The 6,544-nt window shown below is 33.6% G+C and overlaps 1 non-coding gene across 1 annotated transcript; it reads right to left on the reverse strand.

Annotated features, from left to right (window-relative positions):
* Positions 1–4,192: 4,192 nt before the first annotated feature.
* On the reverse strand, positions 4,193–4,265 carry Trnag-acc. Its single transcript has one exon. It is a non-coding gene; the product is annotated as a tRNA-Gly (tRNA).
* Between the last annotated feature and the right edge of the window lie 2,279 nt (positions 4,266–6,544).

The following is a 6,544-nucleotide window of genomic DNA, read 5'->3' on the forward strand; positions in this document are numbered from 1 at the left end:
ACGGAGGTAGACATGCCTGAAGAGACAGAGAATGGAGCAAAAAACGGTTAGGGAGAGAAAAAAAATGTTGACGAGACAAATCTTGGGAAATATTTGTTCTACATAAGATGGGATTGTAGATGAGATAGCGCTCAATTATAAAGTGTAATCCACCTTGAGTTGAAGTTAGACTAATGGCTTTGGCTAATGCCAGTTCCCTTCTCCGTGGCAACATTTGTCAAACCCCCACCCACGAGCACCGGATCACTTTTGACCAATTTTTTTGAGCTTCATTTGAATAATTTTCACATATTATTTTTCCACTTTTAAAACCCGCGTGAAATATGACCGGCGATCATTTTTACGGGCGCGTAGCCGAGTCGCGGCTGTTTCACAGGCTAAAATTTGATTGAGCTATTGAATTATATACGCCTATCCTCGCTGTTTGTCCTGCTGTGTAGTGAATCTTTTTAAAAAGAAATTAAATAAAAGTACAAGCGAGGCTAGCAGGACTATAAATGTTCGGCTCCGCAGTTTACAAACCAGTCGACCACCAAGTAAAGCCCCTCCCCCCTTCAATACTAAACATTAAAGATTTTTTTTTTAAATAAATAACGTTAACCTGCCGTAAAATCCAGTTACTTCGACTTTACGTAGTGATCTACGTTACGAGGTTGCTTATTGCATTAGTTCCTGTTACGAAAATCGCGCATTTTATGGAATAATAATCTCATTGAAATTTTGGGTACTCCAATGGACAATCAGTGAGACAGAGAGAGAGAGAGAGAGATTAAAATACATGCAAAAGTTAGGTCTCTAGGAGCTTCCTTAAACTTAATATAATTACAATTATAATATTTTACTGTAATTACAATTATAATATTTGTTTATAGGAGCAACAGACATAAAATCGAAATAATATATTATTATAAAATCAACAATGAACTAAATGAGTAAAGTGAGAGTAAATTGGATTTATAAATTATATTTTTATACAGAGTAACAAAATTAGATATAGATTTTTCGTAAGATTCTTAAAAACTTGATTAGAACCTTCTAGAATTGGCACATAATTTTACGATTTCAAAATTACATAAAATACTAATAAAATTATTATTAACGTATTAATAACGTCTTATTATTAATGATTATTAACGTATCCGTATTACATTGTATAAATTCACTTTTCCACATCCTAAATGTATTTGCTAAATGTAAACATTGTTTGTAAATCTCAGGCCCTGAAGATGATCTCAATAATAGATCGAAACGTTGGCAAGATAAAGAAAATATTTTTCTGAAACCTACATCACACCAGACCGCATCTCACGATATCTGAATAACTATCGATTAACGGTCACTAATCTCTACACAAATGATTATTAACGTTTTAGAAATTAATATAAAAGTATATAATGAAAAGAGAATAATAAAATAATAAATAAAAGTATGTAAGTATATGATGTAATGTTAACTACGTAAATGTTAAATAAGGTAAGTGCTAATCCGTAGTAACATTCTACATATTTACTTAATAAGTATTCTTTAAGCATCTCACGATTTCCGAATAATAAATGTAAAAAATTAACGCCGACAATGTAGACCCTTGTGGTACTCTATTTAGTGACAAATGAAAATAATTTTATTTGAAAAATTACGCAAACTTTGGTCGCGAACGACGTTTCCTTCAGTATCGAAAAGGGTGAGAGAGAGAGAGAGAGAGAGAGAGAGAGAGAGAGAGAGAGAGAGAGAGAGAGAATGAGAGAGAGAGGGTGAATGTATGAATTATTGTACGATTTGTTTGTAGAAATATATTCACAGTTAGATCTCTCTTAACATTTAGTTATGTATTAACAAAGAGAATGGATATAAACATAATAATAAATAAATTCACTAATTTCGAGGTCCGCTTGACCAATTAATTTATTACAATTATGAAAAATGGCAAAAAGGAGGGAAAACTCAAAAGGTCGGGTTGAGATAGGAAGTTGGTGTCCGAGTGGACCGAGGTCACGATAGCTCAAGTGGTAGAGCAGCGGCGTATCAAGCCGAAGATCGTGGGTTCGAATCCCGCTCGTGCCATTGACTTTTTATCTCAACTAAAAACCTTAATTAATTGTAATAATAATAAATCTTTATTTGCATGATTGTACATTACATATACATTTACAACAAGAAATATTATTTTTGTACATCCCTGCCTGCTGTCAAAAAGCAAAGCTTGTATTACACAGTAGGATTTTTTTTGAGACACAAAATATATATTTACAAAAGTATAGTGAAAAACGAACAAAAAAATAGAATAAACGTTTAGTATGAAAAAAATCAGCCAAATTAAATTTTGGCTTTAAAATATTTTAACTACAATTCCAAATTTTTGAAATTATAAATTTTTTGCCTTCTGTATAATTTTTAAAATTTTGAATAATGAGCCTCTCTTTACGTAAAAAAAAAGAAGTGACATGAAAAATTGTATATAATATTGCTTAATCAGTAGGTTGTAAAATGTGAGTTAGCCAATGAATGTGTTATATTTACTGATGTAACTAGTTACAAGATTGTAACAGACATGAAGATTTAAGAAAGTTTTGGTATAGCTTCATTACTATAAATTCACTGTATAATTTTTTCGTATTATATTTATACGGTTTACGGAAAATAATCAGAAATGAGTTTTTAGTAACATGCATTTTTATTGTAGCATTTATTAGTAACCCCACCAGGAAACAATACCTACTGTTATGGATAGAGCAAGAAAAAATATATTGTCCTTAAAAGTTCGGGTTTCATAAAATTACGTGAAATTCTAAATTTATAAAAGAGCTTTCCTCTTTTTTCAGTTCTGCTATCTAGATTCAAGGAATGGCGTCAGGAGGATTGTTTACTCCGGGCTCGGTCCTCGCTTAATTTTTCCTTATTTAAATACTTGACTCACCCCCACACCTTTCTTAATCGACATAGAGAGAACCTAAATTCCCTTAGTTTTTCAAACTTAAGACGGCTATTAAAAACCCGTTGCGAGGCCCTTAACTTGAACCCTGCACATTGGTTGAGTGGCAAGGAGGGGTTATGTGCCCTTTGTAATTCTCAATCTGTGGAAACAGCATTGCTGGAACTTCTTTCAATTAATTAAGGCTTTTTGTTGAGATAAAAAAGTCAGTGACACGAGCGGGATTCGAACCCAAGACCTTCGGCTAGATACGCCGCTGATCTACCACTTGAGCTATCGTGACCTCGATCCACTCGGACACTAACTTCCCATCTCAACCTCACCTTTCGAATTTTCCATCCTTTTTGCCATTTTTCAAATGTGTAATCTATTTGATTCTCGGCGACAAATGAAATGGCCACGGAGAGCTTCAGTGAAGATATACTTCATTTTAACTTATTAAATTCACTAGTTATCGTGGTCCGCTTTTTTATCTCAACTAAAAACCTTAATTAATTGAAAAATATTAATTGGTCAAGCGGACCACGAAAACAAGTGAATTGCTGGAAATATAGATTAGACCTAATTATGGAATTAAATTTTAGACCCCTCCAATTCACTCTAATTTCCTTTATATATTATAGGACTTTATTATATCCGATTTTTTGTCGCTTTACGATTGACTTTTTTCCTCTGTTTGTTTAGTATTTTGGCTATTATTTTTAACTTTTTCTGTGTGTATTCTAGCATATAACGTTATATAATGTTATAACCTCGCTTTAATCCTTATCTCTTTATTATTATTTCTTCAATATTATTATTTTTTGAAAAATGGCAAAAAGGAGGTAAAATTCAAAAGGTGGGGTTGATATGGGAAGTTAGTGTCCGAGTGGATCGAGGTCACGATAGCTCAAGTGGTAGAGCAGCGGAGTTTCTAGCCGTAGATGGTGGCACTGACTTTTTTATCTCAACTAAAAACCTTAATTAATTGGTCAAGCGGACCACGAAATTAGTGAAATTTTTTTTTCTTTTTCTCTTAACAACGACCCCGGCAGACGAATTGTGATCCATGCCTGTACTATGCTTTGTAAATAATCATAATACTGTATTCTCAGAAATACATTACATAAAAAATAAGAAAAAAGAGCTTTCTCAGACAGAAGCCTAATGAATAAATTCACTAGTTAGCAAATTTAAAGTTATTTTAAAACATATTAAATTCACTAGTTTTCGTGGTCAGCTTGACTAATTAATTATGGTTTTTAGTTGAGATAAAAAAGTCAATCTCACGAGCGGGATTCGAACCCACGATCTTCGGCTTGGTACGCCGCTGCTCTACCACTTGAGCTATCATGACTTTGATCAGCTCGGACACTAACTTCCCATCTCAACCCACCTTTTGAATTTTCCCTCTAATGAATAAATATAACACAATAATCAATCAAATAATTTATACAAAAAATTATATATAAAATATAAGATAATACTTCGACTTGCGATTTTAAGCGTATAATATGATTTTCAGTATCATTAAAAAAAACAACTGGTTAGTACTCAATGGTTAACTGGACGTTAAGCCCTCCTGTAAGGCATGAATTACTTTAAGTAACAAATTAAATAAATGTGTGTATTGTTTGAACGACTCTGAATTTGAAATAGATTAAATTGGTATTAAAAGATTTTAAATCGAAATTTAACAATTTTATCCACTGATGAACGACCTTAGCGTTCAAAGATGGTGTTAATAATCTAAAGATTATAACTTACCGGTGTATTAAGAATGGTAAACAATGGTAATACTTTCTGTAAATAAATGCACCCACTTAAATCTTTTTAATCGGGTTTAGCATTGTTTGTCGAATAAATTTAAATGTTGAAGGATTTTTTTGTAGCAAATTAATGAATAATTAGCCTTGGATGTCAACGTACTTAAGGGTCTTAAATGGGGTCACGTTCCCGTTCAAATTGGGCGTAATTGCACAAGTGGGTATTTTCTGTGCGGAATGCTCAAATTACCCATCTCGATGGGCGTAACCGTTACGGAGTGTACATTTGAAGTATTTTTCCTTATAAAGTCGTAAAGGAGTCAAGGTGATAAACATTAATAACTCGTGGGGGTTGTCGGAGAGGTTTGCGACCAACAAACACCACCGTTTTGATCGCGGGAATTTATGGGTGAAGAGCAGCATGTTTTATATTTATTGTTATTCAAAGTGTGAACGTACTTGGGATATTTTCCGTCCTCCTCGCCGTCCAATTATTCCTCAACCTGCTGAAATCAGCATCGGATCCAAATGTTCTTTCACAGCTCGAATTAAGAGGCGCAACGACTGCAATAAAAGACAAAGTTTTAACGCGTAGCAAAATACTTGGGTTTACGGTGTTGTAGAGTCGTGTTATTTCCAAAGAATTCCTATAAAAGCTGTTTTCTCGCTTTTAGTGGCAAAATATCATCATCATCAATGTCTCTACAGATTACTACTATAAATTGGTATTTAGTATACTAACTAGTAGGATAGATAATAGTAGTACGTCCATGGCGTTGAAGGAAGTAACCATATCCGGCGATCCTGGACGCAAAGTACATATAATAGACACAACCATGCCACATAAGCACAATACCGGAAGGCGGAATCTAAAAAACGCAGAATGCACCAAGACCTTTCATCTGAAATTTCTGCCCAATGGAGGCAGGGAAGTAGTGTAGAGACGGTTCCCTCGTGCTTTCAGCCATGGGTACGCTCCCAATCATATTTAGGAAAGGTCTGGCATGATGGTGACAAGGTGGAAATTCAGCCTGGAATACAAGTGTAAAGCGGAGAACACATTTACCCAATGCAATGCTATGCGACGCTACCTGATGCGACCCGACACCTTGTCATGTTTTGGTAGGGGGTGCACATTTATGCGAAGTCGAGCGCACGTCACGTAAGTCACACAGCATGAATCACAAATCAGTATCACAATCGCAACGCCTCTTGTGGTCTTAATGTATTATTTTGTGCAAAACCATGTAATAAATGTTAGTTAAATTTTATTAGCACAACCATGTAAGAAATTGTTTGTTAAACTTAATTGTTTTAAATAAAGTTATTCCGGTGTTGTGATAAATGTTCTTCCTAACCATCATAATTAAATAATTTTTATACAAAATTATGAATTTTTGATCTTGTTTAATTTGGTTTACATTAAAATAGGAATGTTGTGATTAATATAACGACAAAATTACATATACTTAGTGTGAAATAAACTATAAAAAATATGAGTGGTCTGAAGCTACTAGACGAAAATGGTGTAATGAGCAAAACCATGAAATAAATTGTTAGTTAAATTCATTATATCATAAAATGGTATTTCTGTGTTTTGATCCAATTTTCTACCAAACCATTAAAATTAATTAAAAAAAAAATAAACTAATGAATTTTTGATCTCGGTTAATTTGGTTTATATTAAAATAAGTTCGTTGTAATCGATATAACGTCAATTATACATGCAGTTTGAATAAAAATATGAGTGTTTGGTTCTTTTGTCTTCGACTGTACTCGATGCGACCCGACGAAAATCTGGACAGTGGGGATCGCAGAGCGTAGAGTTGGGTAGCGTTGCATAGCATCGGGCAGTATATTCAAAATACAC

This window comes from Cimex lectularius, unplaced genomic scaffold (genome assembly GCF_000648675.2).
Source record: "Cimex lectularius strain Harlan isolate CLEC.00 unplaced genomic scaffold, Clec_2.1 scaffold200, whole genome shotgun sequence".
NCBI lineage: Eukaryota > Metazoa > Arthropoda > Insecta > Hemiptera > Cimicidae > Cimex > Cimex lectularius.